This window comes from Triturus cristatus, chromosome 10 (genome assembly GCF_964204655.1).
Source record: "Triturus cristatus chromosome 10, aTriCri1.1, whole genome shotgun sequence".
NCBI lineage: Eukaryota > Metazoa > Chordata > Amphibia > Caudata > Salamandridae > Triturus > Triturus cristatus.
In genome coordinates this window covers 69,414,602-69,436,925 of record NC_140593.1, presented here as the reverse complement: position 1 = coordinate 69,436,925, position 22,324 = coordinate 69,414,602, and the positions used below count along the sequence as shown (strand labels likewise).

General features: G+C 47.8%; 1 protein-coding gene across 5 annotated transcripts in view; it reads left to right on the top strand.

Annotated features, from left to right (window-relative positions):
- TBC1D5 (TBC1 domain family member 5) overlaps positions 1-22,324 on the top strand; it is a 2,224,639-nt gene that overhangs the window by 1,749,735 nt on the left and 452,580 nt on the right. The gene's annotated exons all lie outside the window — the stretch shown is intronic.

Here is a 22,324-nt window from a genome sequence, read left to right as displayed (position 1 = left end):
CTCCGAAAGTTGCACCAGAGGTGTCTCCCTCCTTCTCCAATGGCTCCACACCCGCCCCTCTTCCCTTAATGGAACTCCCTTTCCCTGTACACAAATCCAGGAGAGAAGCACAGAAGATCGCAGAAGAGATTTGATTCTTCTTTGGTGGTAAATTGTATCCATTAGAAGACCTACAGGAGCACACAGATGATGGCCAATATGTCTCCACGGACCCCGATTTCTCAACCTTCTCCCTCCAAAAGTCACATCATATCACACCTGGATAGAGAAGGATGCAGAAGTTTTGGAACTGGCTTGCCATCTGTGGCGGTCAGTTCTAACATTCTGACAGATGTTCTCCACCCTGCGCCTCTGGTACCAGAACCCTTGCAACCCTTTAATGATGTTGTCACAGAGCCAGTCATGCCGGCTAGGGAAAAGCCAACCTCAGCCCCTGCTTTTAATCTTGTAGTGGCCACACAATACAGGCCAGCCCCAGGTGACCTGGCTTGCCTATCGGCTCATCCCTTTGCAGAACGCTTAATGGGGCAAGTGTCTTGCCGTTTGAAGTTATGCCCTGGTGTACTTTCTACCACTCGTTTGGATAAAGAGTCAAAGGAAATAGAGCATCTTGCCAAACAGTCCTTCTCTGCAGGGAGTATGGCCCTAAAGTCTCTGAATGCCACGTGCCTAATGGTCTGTTACTTCCATACCCTTTGGAACATGGCTCAAATGGGTATCTTGAACCTCACAGACCATCTACAAGGGCACTTCATGGAACTGGTACAGGATGGTCAGGCCGTAGCTAGACAAGTCATCAAATAGGGCTTAGATGCGGCAGATTACGTAACACACATTATAGATACTTCTGTGGTGTTAAGAGGCCATGCCCGTTTACAAAACTCGGGGTCCCCAGTGATGTCCAGACAACCTAATTGGGCCTCCCATTCGATGGTTCCCAGCTGTATGGGGACAATGCTGATTCAGCCCTTGAGCTGTTTAAGGACAGCTTGGCCACTGGTCGCTAGGTCTCCAAACCTAGCCTCGGGATTAGTGGCAGTTCTGTAGGTTTCATGGGTTCCTCAAATGATTCTCCTTTTATGGTAGACTGCAAGGGCAGCAAAAACAACTGCAGCAGCAACAAAACCCTGTGTTCAAACAGTATTGGGTTGTGGCAAAGGAACAGTCTCAACCTTACCTCTCACTCTATCATCCTCCTCTTCCCCTTGTCCCAGCATGGAAGCATCCATAGTTCCCTCTTGTCGGAGCACATGCCACCTATGGGAGGACATTTATCCTGCTGTTTACAAGGCCGTTACTGAAGACCAATGGGTTTAGCAAATTATGGAAGTATAGTATGCTCTTCCCTTCTAATGGTCCCCTACTTCTCTTTCCCCCTCGCCTTACCTCCTTTCTGCAGACCACCTACACCTGCTACAACATGAAGTAGTGATTTACTCCAGAGAGGGCTGGTGGAATTGGTGCCAGAGCAGGAGTGCCAGGGATGCTACTACCAGCACTTCACAGTCTCAAAGAAGGACTTCCATCTTATCTTCGTCTGATCTTAGGCCTCAAGGTCTTGAATTGGTACTTTTGAAAGGACAATGCAAGATGCTATCTCTGGCACAAGGGTTGCAGGCACTGGAAGTGAAAGACTGGATAGTGTCTATCGGTCAGTAAGATGCGTATTTTCACATACCGATTCTACATTCGCACAGGATGTACTTAAAGCTTGAAGGACAGACTCTTAAATGTTGAAAAGCATTTTAGAGAGAAGCTGGACTCTTCCCAGTAATGTTTCAAGAAGTATCCACTCGCTCACTGGACTGGGCCTCATCAGAGAGGCAGTTCCACTGCAGCAGAAGATATTCTGGGGTAATTCCAGAGCTCAGCAGTGCTTGCAGAGTCAGCCTTATCAACTATTTTACTCCCTTCCGCAAATGTACCGCTCCTTTTATGGCCAGGTGGATCTAGGGGTCGCCAGCATCCAGTCTCCTCTGTTGCCTCAAACCCTGTCTACCACCCTGCTCCCAAACCATCTTCTTGTGGCAGAAGGGGGATCTCCCACTTCTGTCAGTTGGGAGACGGTTATAACAGACCAATTAGTCACTCAGTTGATCCACAACAGCAACATCCTGCCCTTGGGTTCTCTTCCTGTGGACCATCCTCCTTTCGCCAGGCCATGTTCTCTGGCACACGCATCGATTCTGGAAGCATAGGTTCCTGTCTCGCTCTACAGCGCCAGAGAGGTGATGCCTCTGGAAGAAGCGGCAAGGGCTTCTACTTAAACCCTTAAACAAAAATGCTGTCGGGAGTTACTTGGTGAGATATACCCACACCCTTTGGCACATGGCAGAACTGGTTAGCCCACACATGCCAGAAGACATGAAGTCACGCTCCACTGATGTCATTAGGGATGGACCGAGCACCTCATACCGGTTCAAGGTTAGCTAGGCCGCAGCCAGATCCTTAGGCCTTCAGGATCCAAAGCTCCTAAGGGATTACAGACCGTTTCATCACTTTAAAGGCTTTTCAAGATGATTTTCCTTTCGGCAGCACTAGTCCTTGCAGTCTCAGGCACAACAGACCCCAAATCCTGTGGTCAGTCAGTACAGAGGTAGAACCAGAGACCAAGCCTGCAAATCCCTTTATCAAGGTTCCGCCTCCTCCCCTGCACTACCAGGAAAGCAGACGTAGTTAGTTTTTTTAATTGCACCCGTCACCTGTGGAAAGGAGAGCTTATTCCTTTCTACCAGGTGATTACTTCAGACCAGAGGATCTTCAGATAATAGCAGTGTTTATACCGTACTGTTCCTTCAGTCTCCACCCCATGACCCCTTCCTCACTTTCCTCTACCAGAAGATCACCCTTCCATCCTGCAGCAAGAGGTGGCAGCACTCCTTCTGAAAGGAGCCGTGGCGTTGGTGCCGCAGTAAGAGATTAAGCAAGAATGCTACTTTCAGTACTTCCTTGTTCCCAGGAAAGACAGTGGTCTACGTGTGATCCTAGATCTCAAGACCTTGAATGTATTTCTCAAGAAGAAGTTCAAGAGACTGACCGTGGTCTTGTTGACTTTGGAAAGAGGAGAGTTAGTGGTATCTCTTGACCAGGAAGATGCCTATCAGAACCCGTACCTGTGGTAATAAAAGTACTTTCGCTTTGTGGTCTGTTCAGCCCATTTCCAATTTGAAGTACTTCAGTTTGCCTTGACATTGGCAGTTTGAGTCTTCACCAGCGTGATGACAGTGGTGTTGCAACCCATCTCAGAAGGTCGGGCATTCAAATTTTTCTGTATCTGGACAAGTGGCTTCTCAAAGTCATGTCACTGGAGGTGGTGACACCCCATCTGTCAACAGTCTTCTTGCTATTTGACTTAGGATTTTCAATCAAGAAGCATAAATCTCACCTCAAGCCCTTCCAATGTCTCCTGTTCATAGGGTTGGTGCTGGATACTACCCTTCTCCGTGCCTTCCCTCCTTCTCAGAGGATCCACAACATCAAGAAGATGGTTCCATCCTTTTCAGAAGGTGCACAACTTTCAGCTCTTATGACCTTACACCTGCTATGTCTGCTGGCTTCCTGTATCCTACTGCTCACACGTGGATGTTGTATCAGACTACAGGAGGTAGCCCATATACCCCAAGGAGACTAGGGCAGTAATCTGTAACAAACAGTGCCTCAAACAGGGGTGTTATTTAAAGGTCAAATACATGTGGCTGTAACGCCCTGAACGTCTCAGGATCGTTTAACAGACACGACAATGAGGACGCAACCACTTGTGAAGGGTAAGTTCTTTTAATGAAGGCAAATAAAATACAAAGAACAAACAAAAGTTATAGTCACTGGAATCCTCCAGGCTAAGTACGTTACCAGCCCACAGCACGGATGGTCCTAACCGTCCTCTGCATATACGCCGATCCCGGCGTATGCCAACAGAGGGCAGAAATGAAATGGCCGACAATGCCAATCGGTAGGCTGTGAGGGGCACGAAGAGTGTTGGGGAGAATCGAGGAGTCAGGGAAACACCCAGCCGGGGTCTCTACCTGAAGGGAGCAGCCGCTCAACCTCTTCCTCAGACTGCACCGGGACGCGGAGTCACCTCCTGGTGATGCGTCACCGATACCCCAATCACAAGCAAGAAGACTGAACCGAGAGCAGCCGCTCGATCGATCCTGTGGACTTCCGAGTCTGTAACGCGGCAAACACCTCCTGGTGTGCGTTACAGCTGGCAGTCCCTGTGTCTCTGGTCGGGCTGGGAGTTACGACTCCAACCAGCAAAAGCGCCACTGCGCTTGGACTCAGCCGAGTCAAAAAGCGAAGCTCAATGGTTGACCGGTAGAGCTTCCGGGTCCTTCACAGGTGACGATGGGGCAAGACACGGCTCAGGGAGTAACGACTCGACCTACCTCCGTTCTTGCCTTACTGGAGCACCACTCCGGAACACTGCTCTTCACGAAGCAGGTACGTCGGTGTAAACACAATATCCGACAGCCTTGTACCTCCCGGTTCCTCCCTTTATAGGGCGTGTTTTCCTTGAGTTATGTAACAGCTCTCCTGTTTACATAAGGGCGTGTTTCCCTTGAGTTATGTAACCGCTCTCCTGTTTACATAAGGGCGTGTTTCCCTTGAGTTATGTAACAGCTCTCCTGTTTACATAAGGGCGTGTTTCCCTTGAGTTATGTAACAGCTCTCCTGTTTACATAAGGGCGTGTTTCCCTTGAGTTATGTAACAGCTCTCCTGTTTACATAAGGGCGTGTTTCCCTTGTATGACAGGAATTCTTGACAGTACATCCTCCCTCTCAGCGGCTCCCCACGGGTCCAGCGCTGGCAGGAAAACGCCGATGGAACAAGGAGACCAAGCGCGGAGCATGAACCCCTTCAGCCGGTTCCCATGAATGCTCCTCCGGGCCATAGCCTTTCCACGCAACCAGGTACCACAGCTTCCCCCTGCGCCATTTGGACGCCCGTATGCCCGACACTTCATACTCCACCTCCGACTCCACGCATACCGGCCTAGGTGTCCCAGACGGCTTGGAGGGTGCTGGTTTGAGCAATGATACATGAAAGACAGGGTGTATCCGCAATGACTGGGGCAAGCACACCTTCACGTTCACGGGACCCATACACTTGGTAATTCGATAGGGGCCCATGTACTTGGGATGGAACACACTGTTCTTTCGAAACCTCATGTTTCTTGTGGATATCCAGACGTAGTCTCCAGTGCGGTACAGTGGCCCGGGCCTTCTCTTCCTATCTGCCGCAGCCTTGTATCTTCTCTTGGCCTCTATTAGGACAGCCCTTGAGCGCATCAACGTGTCTTTTATGTGTGCCACCCTGTCCGCTGTGGCGGGAATCCTGTCCTCTCTGAACGGATGTAGAAATGGCAAGAACCTGGGATGTTGGCCATAGTTGCTATAGAACGGAGATGACTGTGTGGAGCTGTGAGTGGCGTTGTTATAGGCTATCTCTGCAACCCATAGCAAGTCGACCCATTCTTCCCTGCCCTGGTCCACAAAACATCGCAGATACTGTTTGAGCGTTTGGTTCAGGCGCTCGGTTTGGCCGTCCGTTTGAGGGTGGTAGCTGGTGGACAGGGCGGTCTTAACATGCAGCGCAGTGCACCAAGTCTTCCAGAATTGCGCAGTAAACTGCGACCCCCGGTCCGACACGATCACCCCAGGTAATCCATGCAGTCGTACCACATTCTTTAGGAGTAGTGACGCCAATTCCCCGGCCGTAGGGACTCTCTTGCAGGGGATGAAGTGCCCCATTTTCGTCAAGTAATCCACCACCACCAGTATTGCCGTCATCCCCTGGTCTACCGGTAGGCCCACCACGAAGTCCAGTGATATGCTATCCCATGGTCTATCCGGGGTCGGAAGTGGATGTAAGAGCCCTTGGGTTCGGCCATAGTCGGCCTTCATGGTAGCACACGTAGGACACTCCTGTCCCCACCTCCTGACATCCACTCTCATGGTTGGCCACCAGAAATGCCGTCCCATGCTAGCCACCGTTTTTTCAAAGCCCAAATGACCTGCGCATGGAGAGTCATGGCACCAGATGAATGCTTGTTTCCTTAGCCTAGGCGTGGGTATCAATAGGCACCTGCCCTTCAGGGGTATCCCGTCCTTCAGCTGCCATTCTCTGTGACTGAGGAGCCACCTCCGCCATGCGAATGACCTGATCCCTCTCTTTATTCCCCTCAGGAAAGTATCCGGTTGGATAACCCCCAATACCATCCTCGGGGAAATGATGGAACGCTCGGTTGCAGGCAATGGTTCCTTAACTGCAGATTGACGGGACAGGGCGTCCACCTTCCGGTTTTCCGTCCCCGGCCGATATGTGATGCGGAAGTTGAACCCCGCAAAGAAGATCATCCACCGCAGCTGCCTGGGAGAAAGGTGTCTAGTGGCCGTCATGAACTGTAGGTTCCGATGGTCCGTGTACACCGATACCACATGTCTTGCCCCCATCAACCAATGCCTCCATTCGGTGAAGGCGTCCTTGATTGCGAGAAGCTCCTTCTCCGCAATATGGTAGTTGCGTTCGGCGTCGTTGAGTTTGCGGGACATGTACGCAACGGGATGAAGCACCCCTGTGTCGTGGTTGCGTTGGGACAAGATAGCCCCCAGTGCCACATCCGACGCGTCCGCTTCCACCACGTAGGGGAGATCCGGATCGGGGTGAGCCAACACCGGCGCCTTACCAAAGGCGCTTTTCAGGGCCTCAAAGGCTTTGTTCGCTTCAGGGGACCAGACAAACTCCTTGGACTTCCTCAGTAGCTGTGTGATTGGGGCCACCACTCCTGAAAATCCATCTATAAACCGCCTGTAAAAGTTGGCGAAGCCAATGAAACTTTGGACGTCCTTCACGCTTTGGGGCACCGGCCATTCTTTCACCGCCTTGATCTTTCGTTCTGCCATCTCCTGTCCCTCTGAACTCAGCATCACTCCGAGAAATTCCACGGATGTGACGTGGAAGTCACACTTGCTGAGTTTACAAAACAGCATGTTTTCCCTCAGCTTTTGGAGCACAGCTTTGACGTGGTGTACGTGCTCCTCCACACTGGACGAATAGATGAGGATGTCGTCGATATATACGACCACGTAGATATCCAACTCCTCTCTGAATACCTCATTCAAAAAGTACTGAAAGGCTGCCGGGGCGTTGCACAGACCGAACGGCATGACGAGGTACTCAAAAAGGCCGAACCTGGTCTTAAAGGCGGTCTTCCACTCGTCTCCGTCCCTCATGCGCACCAGATGGTATGCCCCTTTCAAATCCAACTTGGTGTAGATACGAGCTTTCTTGACCTGTTCCAGAAGTACACTGATGAGAGGCAAGGGGTACCGATTTTTTATGGTTATCGCATTCAATGCCCTAAAGTCCACACAGGCTCTCAGCTCCCCATTAGCCTTCGGGATGAAGAAGAGTGGCGAGGCGGCCGGAGACTTGGACGGGCGGATGAATCCTAGCTTGAGGAGTTTATCCAGGTACCCCCGGAGATGCACGTTTTCAGGCTCCGTCAGGGCATACAGCCTGCCGCTGGGAACGCTGGCCCCTGGCACCAGGTCGATCTGGCAGTCAAACTGTCTATGTGGTGGTAGCACTTCCGCCTTCACCTCATCAAATACATCCTCAAAACTGTGATAAGCCTGGGGGAGAGCCACATCTTTTTCTGCCGCTGTAGCCACCGTCTGACTCCCGCTCTCATCTGCGTCAAGGGATTCCGTTCTTATTCCACAATGCAGGATGCAATACGGTGACGTCATTTCGATGCGATGTGTTGGCCAATCCACAAAGGGGTTGTGTTTCTGTAGCCACGGCAATCCCAATATGACGCCATATTGGGGCGCTCGGATGATGTTAAAATCGATTTGTTCCAAATGGTTCCTCCCATATCTCATCGGAAGGACCCCCGTGTGCTGTCCGATGGGCCCCGTCACCAATCGCCTTCCGTCTACCGCATAGACGTCTTCGGGTACTGCTTTGGGAAGAAGCACTAGCCCTAGCCTGCATGCCTCGTTGTGGTCCATAAACATGCCAGTGGCCCCTGAATCCACCATGGCCACAACGGGTATCCACTGGTCATGCACTCCCACGTGCACCGTGATAAACAGGTGTCGTTGTCCCTTAGTGACCGAGTTGGAAAGTGAAGGGATGGATGAGTGACTCCGAGATGCCCCTTCTCTGGTCTTGGAGTCCTCTAGTTTTCCGCCGGTATGTCCACCACGGCTGTTACCGACCGGTTGGCCCGATAACGTGACGTCTTCGGTTTGGCAGGGCATTCACGTACGTAGTGGCCTTTTTTGCCACAATATAGGCACAATCCTTGTTTACGGCGTGACTCTTTCTCCGTGGCTGTGAGGCTCGCTCGTATTGCGCTGATGTCCATGGGTTCTCCCTTGGATGCGGTGGAAGTTTCAGGACTTCCCACCGTCACATAGGATGGAAGGGATTTTCCTTTTCTCCCATGATCCCCCTTTCTTTCACTTAGCCTATGTTCCAGCCGTAATACCAGGTTGATAAGGCCCTCACATGTCTTGGGTTGAGGGTCAATATGAGCCACGGCGTCCTTGAGCTCATCGCACAGCCCTTGATGGAAGAGCGCCGTCTGTTTAGCAACAGGCCACTTGGTTTCCGCAACCAGCCTTCGGAACGCGTTGAGATACTGCACCAGGTCGTTGGATCCCTGTCTCAACTCAAGCATTTCACGGTCCGCCGTGTACGAGTCAGCCCTTCTGTTGAATACCTTCAGGAATTCCTCGCGAAAAGCACCCCAATCACATAAGAGGGGGTCGTCCCTGCTCACCAGAGGTACGGCCCATTGTGCCGCGTTTCCAGCCAAATAGGATATAAGGAAAGCCACACGAGCCTGACTCGTGGGGAACGCCTTTGGTTTGCACGATAAATGTAGCGCCACTTGTGTGAGGAATACCTGCACTGTGTTAGGATCCCCACTGTACCTCTCTGGTGTTGCCAAGGGGATGGCTACCGGCATTTCCACTACTACCGCAGGGGTCTGGTTCGTGAGGGAGGTGCTGGGCGTGAGCGGGTCCAATTGGATAGCATCCAGTCTGGCTTTTACATCGGCTGTTTCTTGCCTAGAGGCAGCCACTTCAACTTGCATGGCCGCTAAAGCAGCCAGCACATCATCAAGTGTTGCCATGTCTGTTATCGACCGGGAGACAGTTAGTGTTATTAAGGTCGGATATTTTGTAACGCCCTGAACGTCTCAGGATCGTTTAACAGACACGACAATGAGGACGCAACCACTTGTGAAGGGTTAGTTCTTTTAATGAAGGCAAATAAAATACAAAGAACAAACAAAAGTTATAGTCACTGGAATCCTCCAGGCTAAGTACGTTACCAGCCCACAGCACGGATGGTCCTAACCGTCCTCTGCATATACGCCGATCCCGGCGTATGCCAACAGAGGGCAGAAATGAAATGGCCGACAATGCCAATCGGTAGGCTGTGAGGGGCACGAAGAGTGTTGGGGAGAATCGAGGAGTCAGGGAAACACCCAGCCGGGGTCTCTACCTGAAGGGAGCAGCCGCTCAACCTCTTCCTCAGACTGCACCGGGACGCGGAGTCACCTCCTGGTGATGCGTCACCGATACCCCAATCACAAGCAAGAAGACTGAACCGAGAGCAGCCGCTCGATCGATCCTGTGGACTTCCGAGTCTGTAACGCGGCAAACACCTCCTGGTGTGCGTTACAGCTGGCAGTCCCTGTGTCTCTGGTCGGGCTGGGAGTTACGACTCCAACCAGCAAAAGCGCCACTGCGCTTGGACTCAGCCGAGTCAAAAAGCGAAGCTCAATGGTTGACCGGTAGAGCTTCCGGGTCCTTCACAGGTGACGATGGGGCAAGACACGGCCCAGGGAGTAACGACTCGACCTACCTCCGTTCTTGCCTTACTGGAGCACCACTCCGGAACACTGCTCTTCACGAAGCAGGTACGTCGGTGTAAACACAATATCCGACAGCCTTGTACCTCCCGGTTCCTCCCTTTTATAGGGCGTGTTTTCCTTGAGTTATGTAACAGCTCTCCTGTTTACATAAGGGCGTGTTTCCCTTGAGTTATGTAACAGCTCTCCTGTTTACATAAGGGCGTGTTTCCCTTGAGTTATGTAACAGCTCTCCTGTTTACATAAGGGCGTGTTTCCCTTGAGTTATGTAACAGCTCTCCTGTTTACATAAGGGCGTGTTTCCCTTGAGTTATGTAACAGCTCTCCTGTTTACATAAGGGCGTGTTTCCCTTGTATGACAGGAATTCTTGACAGTGGCACAATTATTTGCTAAGAATTAAATCCAAAAGGGAAGAAAACCAGGGAGACATTCACTTGTGAAAATAAATTGTATTTCAATAAATATACATGTTGGACATATTAAACTTCATATGTACAAGCACATGGAACGGTAGCAATGCGTTACATTGAATGGCATGTAACCTACAAGATACTGTGCACAAGTGCTCGTGAAGGATTGTGACGGCGCAAGTGACACGTGACTTGGTATATACAGCGATGGTGACGGGCACAACATGAAATAAGTGGGATTAAAATTCTTTACATATTTAGGATACTGCAATCAAGTGTCTTTCTCTGAATCTTCAAACACCTCAGCTGAAGATTCCAGCCCTGGAGAGAGCCCAAGTACCTCAAGACCACAGAGAGTCCAACAACCAAGACCCCAACTACTGCTCCCAGCCGGTTTTTTAGACACAAACCAAAGGCAGAGGCCGATCGAGAGGGAACTATCAGTACCAGTACTCCGGGGGACGACAAACCCGACGCAAGTTCTATCAATGGGGCCTGAACTAATAACAGAAACCATCAACATGGATACCACTAAGTCGCTCCCTATCTTCAACCTATCCCAGCATGACCTATCCTCTTATGAGATCAGCCTTCTAAGCAAAGAGCTATTCTTCATTCTGACTGACAAAAGCAACTTTTTCGAAATACATGAGAACCTGCTCCAATTGTTCAGGAGGATAAGACTCAAACAGTTCTTCTCTGAAAGACCCCCACGTGAGCAAAGAAACCACACACTATTCCAACCACCCTCAACCTTTAACCCTCCATCAGTACTGATGCTAACCGAGATATTGACTTTTGAGAGAAGGGTACTGCACGAAATTAAGAACATCCAATTACAACATGAATATGTTCCTTACAATCATTCACTACCAGAGAAACAAGCACTCAACAACCTCAAAATCAATAAAGACATAATCATCAAGCCCGCCGACAAAGGCGGAGGCATCGTCATTCAAGACCAAATCAAATGAGACACCGAAATCTTGCATCAACAGGACAATACGGACCACTACCGTACCCTACCATCTGACCCATTACCTGGAATAAGTGCCAAAATCCAACTAGTCACCGGACTAGCTAAATCCAACAACATCATAACGGACAAGGAAGCTATCTACCTCAACAACAGTCATCCCCGCACCTCTATACTTTGTCTTACCGAAGATCCACAAAAACCAACAGAACCCTCCAGGTAGACCGATCGTGTCAGGTTGCAGGTCAATCCTTGAACCAATTGGTAAATACATCGACAGCATCATCAAGGAATTTGTTCCTCTCACGGACACATTTGTCTGTGATAGCATGGACTTAATCAACCTTATTGAGGACACCCCCTTCACACCCGGTACTGATTTAATGGTCGGGATGGACATTGAGTCATTATACAACAATATACCTCTCCGGGAAGGTCTGGCGGTAATAAGGGGGATCCTTGACACAAGACCACAGCCCGCAAGGATCCCTACTGACTTCGTGATGTCCTTCTTGGAAATTGCCTTGGGAAACAACTATTTCCCATAGAAAGATACTTACTACCTTCAGATCAAAGGGGTATCAATGGGAATCTCACCGACCTCAACCCATTCAAGAACATCACCACCTTCTGGCGTCGTTACATAGACGATATTCTTCTCATTTGGTCAGGAAACAATGCAATCCTCCTACAATTCGTGGATTGGTTACACACCTGTCAACAACACCCGAGGTTCATCATTAACCCTAAAGAAAACAATTTACCTTTATTTGATCTATTACTACAAGTAGAAGACAATAAAATTGGAACAGCGTTATTCAGGAAACCAACCGAGCGAAATACCTTACTGCTCTACTCCAGCTACCATCCGCGAGGCCTACGCGATGGTCTACCCTTCGGGCAGTTCCTACGGATTCACCGCAACTGTAAATGGAGAAAGGACTTCTTTAGGGAAGCTGCGGTCCTGACCGAGAAACTCATCTGGAGGTACTACCCAAAGAAATTTGTATCCAGAGCAAGGAAATGTGCATGGTACAATCATCATGATACCTTACTCCCGCCTAAAGAGAATAGGGTAAACTCTTGCATCCCTTTTGTCTCTACTTTTTCTATTACCAGCAACAGACTTTCCAAAATTATCAAAACCAACTGGAATACACTGGCCCCCCTTAACATATTCAACGAACCCCTGTTGTTCTCGTACCGCTGTGGAAAAAACCTTTCAGACCACCTGGTACTCGCCATCACATGGCCACAGACAAATACCAGGGATGAAACAGTCAGAGGACCATGGGGTCTTCCACCTCTACTTGGACACTACAAATGCCAAAGATGCTCAACATGTTCAACTTCACTTAACACGAAATATTTTGAACACAGTGGACAGAAACATCAACTGAGATCCCTCACCAACTGCTGGTCCCAGAATGTCATCTACTCAAAACGCTGCCCTTGCAATCTCCTATACATCGGCCAGACTACACAGATGGTCAAAGACAGAATCATACAACATCGTAGTCTGATAAGGTGCGGTGTGCTGACAGCACCCTTAGTTGCACACTTCAAAGAACATAATCGCAATGACACTGATTTCACCTGGATGGTTATAGACCAACCGTCCATACCAGTCAGAGGGGGCGACATCCAGAGGCTCCTGAACAGATGCGAATGCTGCTAGATAGCAATACCATCAAAGTTGGCTTGAACACTTTGGATAAATGGAAAACCTCACTAACATAAGCCCTCTTTGTCCACTTACTCTCACAGAGCTTTTTCTCTATCTGACCCTTCCTGTACTAATCTGTACCTATCTTTCCTCAGTCACCCCCATATGCCTGTATCCAACTAATCCTTTTTCCAGACAGTTGATACCAGTGTAACCAATTGATCTGTTTTATTTTAGTTCCTTTTCTTTTTTTATATTATGCATATTAATCACTTCCGGTACACAGATTACATTCGAATGAATCACATTCCATACCCAGCTCCAACCACACTTCGTGTGTACCCCACTTAGAACTTCTGTGTTAGTCTAATGCACCTCTGAGTGGTCTCATGTCATGTAAATAACCCCTTCCAATTACTTCTGTGTTAACTTAGGGCACTCTTGAGGGGCCTTGCTCATACCGCCTCTTTGTTCACGGAATAACAGTGTATAAAAAGTATGTATTCTTTCAGTATTTCCAGTACCTATCTGTATTATCATGGCAAACTGGTCTCGTATATCTCTTAAGTCTGTCTTCACTTTCCATCCTGATTCTATCCTTTCCCCAAGCTGATATGACAGCGCGTGCACTAGTGGCTCAGAATTTACTTGCACCACGTGATCTGCCGTGCGCTGTTAACTGCGATTGATGCGAGTCTCGTATTCAGAGCCTGACTCTTGCCGTCCACGCCAATTAGTTTGCGCCCACACTGACTGTTCAAAGTGTCACCCGCGGTTGCTGCTTCCCCCTAGGTCCTTCTCCCTGGACCTTGGTTAGTGCCACCTGCCCCTCACGCCCTTCACGTGCCCGCTCGAGTCGCATGGCCAACTTCACAAAGAGCCACGTACCCTGGTTATGCGTTGCTTCTTTCCCTATGTGACTCCCCACATTGCGGTTATGCATTGCGCTTGCTTCTCCTTACACTTGGATATGGACTCCGTTTCCGCTCCAACCATTATTCACGCCGCCCGTTTCCCGCTCCCTCTCTACCAGCCTGCCTCACCACCGCCGCCTTACTCTTGCATGTCTTCCACACCATCACTCGACGTCCGCCCTAACTTCTTCTCCCACCTCCCGTATCCTGACCGCAACCCATACTAGAAGGGTCCCCCAGGTTGGCTGTCATGTGCTCACCCAGCCTCTCTCGCAGCAGCTCGCCTCCACTCCCTTTTCTGATTCAACCGCATTGCGCTCCACGATAGACACAGCCCAGTCCTCCCCCAGTTCCCCCTTAGCTCTTTCCACTCCCATTGAGGATACCCTTTTCACTCCATAGGTAATAAGATCAGCAGCCCCTTGGCTCTCGCAATTGGAGCGATACCTTGCACACCAACCTTGGACCCTTCTGACATCCATTAAGTAAGTTTGTCAGTCCCGTCCTTTCCCTTCACTGCGCTCTCCTCCCCTACACTACTTAACTCTCTTTTCTTCGCGCATAGGTTTCTACAGGTCCTCCCCAGACTCTCCTTGGACCCAGCCTTTTTTTTTAATCATGCGTAAGTTCTCCTCCGGCATAGGAACTAGCGCCCTGGCTTACACTTTTCTACTCTGAGCCTAGTCATGAGGTAATTGTCTGCAGCGCACATTACATGTTTTCTCCTCCCCTTCCCTTGTTTTGGGCTCATAATTTAAGAAACGCTCTAACTCTGACCTACCTGTCTTTCTTGGTTCACCAAATGAACGCATATATATGAAAATGTATGTACCCTTCTATCCCCAGCACTGCAATATAAAAACCGTAACCTGGTCCTGATGGTGGCCTAGCACTTCTGCAGGTCGAAACGCCGTCTACTTCCACAGCGGAACTCCTGGCGCCCCCATTCACGGATATCCCACTCAATGTATTTTTGTATTCTTGTACCATTAACTACTTGGGTATCCTAAATATGGAAAGTATTTTAATCCCACTTGTTTCATGTTGCGCCACTCACCATCGCTGTATTACCACGTCACGTGTCACTTGCACCGTCACAATCCTTCACAAGCACTTGTGCACAGTATCTTGTGGGTTACATGCCATTCAATGTAACGCAGTGCTACCATTCCATGTACTTGTACATATGAAGTTTAATATGTACAACATGTATATTTATTGAAATACAATTTGTTTTCACAAGAGAATGTCTCCCTGGTTTTCTCCCCTTTTGGATTTAATTCTTAGCAATTAATTGTGCCACATGTATTTGACCTTTAACTAACACCCGTTTGAGACACTGTTGTTTGTTACACACACGTGGATTTTGGCATTTCATGGTTCTGCAGTGGTGTCTCAGCAGACAATGGTTCCAACATGTAGAGAGACCGGTCGGACACATTCATTGTCTCGAAACTTGACTTAGCTGCAGAGGATGCAGTTTGGTTTGGGAAGAGGTGAACCTTCATTGAGGGATGCCTCTCAGTCCTCCTCTAACCATGGCCATGGTAGTCATGAATGCTGCCCCTCTAGGGTGAGGAGCCCATGTGAGGGATCTGGGGATCAGAGACCTTTCTTCTCCAGAGGAGCAGATACTTAATTTCCGGCTGCTAGAGTCACAGGCGATTGGACTGGCGTTTAAGGCATTGCCCCCTCATTCATGGCCGGTATGTCCAGAGATTGACAGACAACATGCCTGCAGTGTAGTAAGTGAACAAGGAGGTGAAGTAGGACCTCATGTCCTGTGCCACAAAGCACTAAGACTTTGGTCTTGGGCACACTGTCACAGTATATGCCTAATCGCCAGCCACCTGGCGGGGTCTCTGTATGTCACAGCCAACAGCATGAGCTGGTGTTATCTTGTTGTTGACGAGTGCCATTTTCTACTGGAGGTAGTCCTGGACATATTCAACAAGTAGGACACTCCTCAGTTGGACCAACTCGCCTCTTTGGAAAATGCCCAGTGCGAGCAGTTCAGTGCTTTCCACTGCCCATTGAGCCAAACCTTGATTAATGTGTTTCAGTTGTGGTGGAACTTTGAGCTCTACTGCACATTCCCCTCCCCCTCCTCCCTACCCACTCCATACCCATGGTTCCTCGAGTTCTGAGGAAGATTCATCATTTCCTGTCAGCTCGACGACCCTCAAAAGTATCTGTATATTTTGGGAGATGGAGCAGTTTTTTTTTCATGGTGCGTAGAGAATGTGAACTCTTAGTAAGCCAGGTTATCTCCGGTCTTGTAGTTAGTGCGCGCACTCTCTAGTTCAGAGAGGGTGTGCAGTGGGTACTGTAAAAGGGTACTGTGGTTTGTTACCAAAATTCCTCTGTTTCACAGAATAACTTTTTTGTTCAAATCCACCGGGATGATTCACTTCCATAAGGGGCTGACAATTATTTATCAGGCAACTATTTTTATGTATACACAATATGGAGCTACAGAGGGAAAAGAAAGACCTAGGCCGCCCTCCTCTCAATCAATATTTATCAACACAGGCCTAAGGCTCAGAAGGTATGTTTATTGTGAGCTGTGGTTCAAATCCTATCACTTTAGGTATATTATACTCCCCATATTTTTAAATTTGGGGTAGTCCCCAACAAAGCTAGCCACCTTCAGTTTAAAAATAAGAGTTTTACTTCTGGCAATCCCCCTAATAAACCTCAAGGTGCAAGAACTCACGTAAAGTACACCAGGTATTTTTTTCTAATACAAATAATAGAAAAAATATGAAAAAAATGTGAAAGAGACGAGATGGCACCTCACGTGCGCAACACCAATTGAGCCTGCTGATTGGTACTCATCAGCTCTGCCCACTCTTATCATCATTGGTTGCCATCACGCTCCAAAAAATCAATAAACAAAGTGTCCACAAAATTAAACCAAAACTGTGAAGGTAAGTGGTGAGGAAATCACATACCAAGTGCGACTGAATAGTGAAGATAAAAAAGTTGAAGAGGATGCACCCTCAATAGGTTCAAACTTTATTCTTCCTTCGATGTGCACCCAAATCAAGACTTAAAAAGGTTGCTTAATATGCATACCGTTGTGTTGTGCCAACATGTTTCATCGCCAAATATGTTTGTAGCGATTTCGTCAGGGCAACTCCAGTCGCTTGGCACACGCAGGGGACACTGCTTAAAATTTCATTCGGGGACTGCCAAAAGTAAAAAACACATAACACTCAACTCTTTCCACATCCCATTCTACATAGATGGATATATGTCTTTCATTTCGATCTGTCAATTACCCTTATTGAGCCATGGCCTCGCGTACCAGCTCGTTCTAACAGGTCACACACGGGCTCCTAGAGTGAGTCCTCGCAGTGGTTCCGCATTCAGCTGTAATGCGAATCTAAAGAAAGGGCATTTTTGATGTGTTCAAATTCCTCTTCTTCACATAATCTTGTCAATGATGTAAAAACTCACGTGGATCTATCAAACCCCTTGTTTATTATTTTAGTAAACCCTCTCCTTTTACAGGAACCTAGCTACCTACTCCTCTGCGATAGAAGTTAAAGGAGGCAAGATATACATTCAAACTCGATGTATTATCACCCATAGTTCACACCCACATGCACACAGCCGGAATAAGGGAAACCCTTCTTTTAACTGTGCCTGGGCTGCCTATGAATGTCTCGGTAGCTCCGATGTATATAACGGGAAGTTATCAACAGAAAGGGTGTGTTATGAATGACAGAAGGGATTTTATCTATTACCATGGTTACCAACTTGGATTCTGTGGTGCTTTCACCTCCATTTTTTCAATAGGTATGGTCACGGTTATGCCCTAGTCAAACTCTTTACACCAGTAGAGTGGTCAGCCTCACATATATATCCGCACTCCTTCTCGATCACACCTCCTTACCACCCAAAGCCTCACGGAGCTCCTTCTCTCCGCCGGTCACGAGTGTACTGATCCCGTGTCTGTTTTTATACAGGGAACGCCTACATTCTCGCGCGAAACTTGTACGCGCCATCTTGGATTGGGGAGGTTGTATATTGACGCTCAAGATATCGCTACCCCTCATACCAGTGTCTATTCAAAATTTCTTATATCCTAGACATCCGTTTACGAAAAAGACCTCACCAAAGGACTCAAAAGTGATTCTTAGTGTGCTGATGTGTGTGCACGCCTACACTCTCGCGCGAAATTTATAGCGCCATCTTGGATAGGGGAGGTTGTATATTGTATATTGACACTCAAGATGTTGCTATCCCAATACCAGTGTTTATTCAAAATTTCTTATATCCTAGACATCCGTTTACGAAAAAACTCCATGGGGGACCTCACCAAAGGACTCCTAAGTGATTCATAGAGGGTACACGCCCCTGCAGGTCTCTATACCAGTCTACTTTCACTATGGGCGCCATCTTTGAATGGGAGAACGAGAGACTGTACTTTCCAAAAACCTCTAAGCTTATCAATTTCTGGTCCCTATTACATCGCTTTTATAATTCTCAACAGAATCCTATCTGGTGGTGTGGGATTCAACCACTGTTGTTTGCAACTGTGACCTGTTTCTTATATCATCTAATCTTATCCTTTGTATTAAAACGATACTATGGTCTATGTGTACCCCCTCATTGCCGGGTGGAAATCTTGTTCCTCTGTTAAACTAGAGTTTATAAGTAGAACAATCTTAAAGGAGATGTCTCATAGTTACACCCTGACAGATCTGACCAAAGCAGACAAGAGATAGGCCAAAAGTCTTGTTCAGGCCGGAACAGAAAGGATCTTCCAACGGTGAGATTCATAAGCCACTCAGTATCTTGCCCTCCCCCACTCAATTTGGTCATTCAGCCCAAATTGGTCGGACTTCTCCTGAAAAATCCATCTGGCTTCTTTTGAGGCCAGTATGTCCTCGGTATTTTGGGATGTATCCATTATTCTTTCAAGGACCACCCATGTGAAAGTGTTTGGTTTCATGACAGTGTTGTACCAGTTGGGTCGTGAGTTTGCCTGCTCTAATCGTACTGAGATGTTCCTGCATTCTGACCTTAACCTTCCTCGTTGTGAGCCCTATATATTGTAGGTTACATTGGCAGGTCAGTCTGTACACTGCATTTGCAGTATTGCAATTGCTGAAGCACTTCAAATACCAGATTTTACCTGAATTTAGAGTGACACTCTGTGTTTTCTTTGTCAATCCACATACAGAGCATAATCCGCATGGATAATGTCCTGGGGGAATCGTCGACTCTATCGGCCTCTGTGCCATTTTTACACGTGTGTGTACAAGTTTATCCCCTAGGTTGCTTGATCTTTTAAAAGCAAACCTAGGCGGAGGCATGATGAAATCCTTGGTAGACAACAATGTCCAATGTTTTCGTATGGACTGACGAATCTGCGTGGCCAAAGGATCAAAAGTCATAACCACAGGTAGGCAGGCGTTCCCTGTATAAAAACAGACACGGGATCAGTACACTCGTGACCGGCGGAGAGAAGGAGCTCCGTGAGGCTTTGGGTGGTAAGGAGGTGTGATCGAGAAGGAGTGGGGATATATATGTGAGGCTGACCACTCTACTGGTGTAAAGAGTTTGACTAGGGCATAACCGTGACCATACCTATTGAAAAAATTGAGGTGAAAGCACCACAGAATCCAAGTTGGTAACCATGGTAATAGATAAAATCCCTTCTGTCATTCATAACACACCCTTTCTGTTGATAACTTTCCGTTATATACATCGGAGCTACCGAGACATTCATAGGCAGCCCAGGCACAGTTAAAAGAAGGGTTTCCCTTATTCCGGCTGTGTGCATGTGGGTGTGAACTATGGGTGATAATACATCGAGTTTGAATGTATATCTTGCCTCCTTTAACTTCTATCGCAGAGGAGTAGGTAGCTAGGTTCCTTTAAAAGGAGAGGGTTTACTAAAATAATAAACAAGGGGTTTGATAGATCCACGTGAGTTTTTACATCATTGACAAGATTATGTGAAGAGGAGGAATTTGAACACATCAAAAATGCCCTTTCTTTAGATTCGCATTACAGCTGAATGCGGAACCGCTGCGAGGACTCACTCTAGGAGCCCGTGTGTGACCTGTTAGAACGAGCTGGTACGCGAGGCCATGGCTCGATAAGGGTAATTGACAGATCGAAATGAAAGACATATATCCATCTATGTAGAATGGGATGTGGAAAGAGTTGAGTGTTATGTGTTTTTTACTTTTGGCAGTCCCCGAATGAAATTTTAAGCAGTGTCCCCTGCGTGTGCCAAGCGACTGGAGTTGTTGAATAAATAAGAAAGTATGCTGTTCCTAGAGAGAGCTATTGGTGAATACAGAGATGTATGTGTCCCCGAGGTCAGGAGGAGAGTCCTCCTTTAGGAAAAAGACCCTCACACACCCGGCAGACTAGCTGTCATATGTCGTCAGCATGTGGCCCAGATGTTAAGTGTCATCATCGGGTCTGCTCCGAATCGGGGCGGCGCTGCAATCCCCGATCGGCGACCCCAGTGGCGCCTTTTAGTGGAGATCTTTATTCCATAGTTGCCGGTGGGTGAATGCAGGTGAGGGCCTTCAAGTGAGGAAGTGTGTGGTGGAGGGAGTGTATTAAAAATAAGTAGTGGGGAACCTAAATAATGTTTATTAAATGACGGGGGTCCCACTCTTATTTTAAAAACAATAGAGTGCGTAATATTACAGTTAGATTGACTGTATTACGCTGTGGTCATAAATGGTCAACATGTTTCTTGCTTAAGTAAAGTAACCGCAATTCTTCAGGACCAGGTGATTCACACACTTATTGGTTGTGGTAGTGGCTACTGTGGCACTTACCACACGTACAGCACCCTAATAAGTGGTGACTAGTGCAGGTGAAGTACAATGCCCTTAACTGCAGGGCTACGAGATCCAACGAGCTGGCGCTGGAGGCAGACACCGGATAGTACAGTGTCAGAAGTCCGTGGTACAGGACGCCTTTCCACCTACCCTTGATCCACGCCGACTCGGCGTGGAAGAATTGCGGTTACTTTACTTAAGCAAGAAACATGTTGACCATTTATGACCACAGCGTAATACAGTCAATCTAACTGTAATATTACGCACTCTATTGTTTTTAAAATAAGAGTGGGACCCCGTCATTTAATAAACATTATTTAGGTTCCCCACTACTTATTTTTAATACACTCCCTCCACCACACACTTCCTCACTTGAAGGCCCTCACCTGCATTCACCCACCGGCAACTATGGAATAAAGATCTCCACTAAAAGGCGCCACTGGGGTCGCCGATCGGGGATTGCAGCGCCGCCCCGATTCGGAGCAGACCCGATGATGACACTTAACATCTGGGCCACATGCTGACGACATATGACAGCTAGTCTGCCGGGTGTGTGAGGGTCTTTTTCCTAAAGGAGGACTCTCCTCCTGACCTCGGGGACACATACATCTCTGTATTCACCAATAGCTCTCTCTAGGAACAGCATACTTTCTTATTTATTCAATTGTATCCGGGCTATGTATGCTGGACCTGTCATAAACAGCCCCTGTTCCTCCCTTTTTGAGAACCAAGCGACTGGAGTTGCCCTGACGAAATCGCTACAAACATATTTGGCGATGAAACATGTTGGCACAACACAACGGTATGCATATTAAGCAACCTTTTTAAGTCTTGATTTGGGTGCACATCGAAGGAAGAATAAAGTTTGAACCTATTGAGGGTGCATCCTCTTCAACTTTTTTATCTTCACTATTCAGTCGCACTTGGTATGTGATTTCCTCACCACTTACCTTCAAAGTTTTGGTTTATTTTTGTGGACACTTTGTTTATTGATTTTTTTGGAGCGTGATGGCAACCAATGATGATAAGAGTGGGCAGAGCTGATGAGTACCAATCAGCAGGGTCAATTGGTGTTGCGCACGTGAGGTGCCATCTCGTCTCTTTCACATTTTTTTCATATTTTTTCTATTATTTGTATTAGAAAAAAATACTTGGTGTACTTTACGTGAGTTCTTGCACCTTGAGGTTTATTAGGGGGATTGCCAGAAGTAAAACTCTTATTTTTAAACTGAAGGTGGCTAGCTTTGTTGGTGACTACCCCAAATTTAAAAATACGGGGAGTATAATATACCTAAAGTGATAGGATTTGAACCACAGCTCACAATAAACATACCTTCTGAGCCTTAGGCCTGTGTTGATAAATAAACTATTTTTATGTCCCAGTGGGAACTCTAGCTTGTTTTGACGTTTTAATGGGGTTTTTGTTTGTCGCTGCTCAATTGTCAGTTATGTTTATTAATTATGAAAACGGTGTTCTTGGTGGCGGTCACCTCAGCGAGTGAGTCAGTGAGTTGCAGGCCCTGAGCACGTGGCCACCATTCACATTCCTTTTTCCCTGAGAAGCTGGTGTTCCAAACCAGGGCTGCTGTCCTTCCTAAAGTGGTGACTCCCTTCCATTTGGACCCTTCCATCCTTATTTCCCCTGT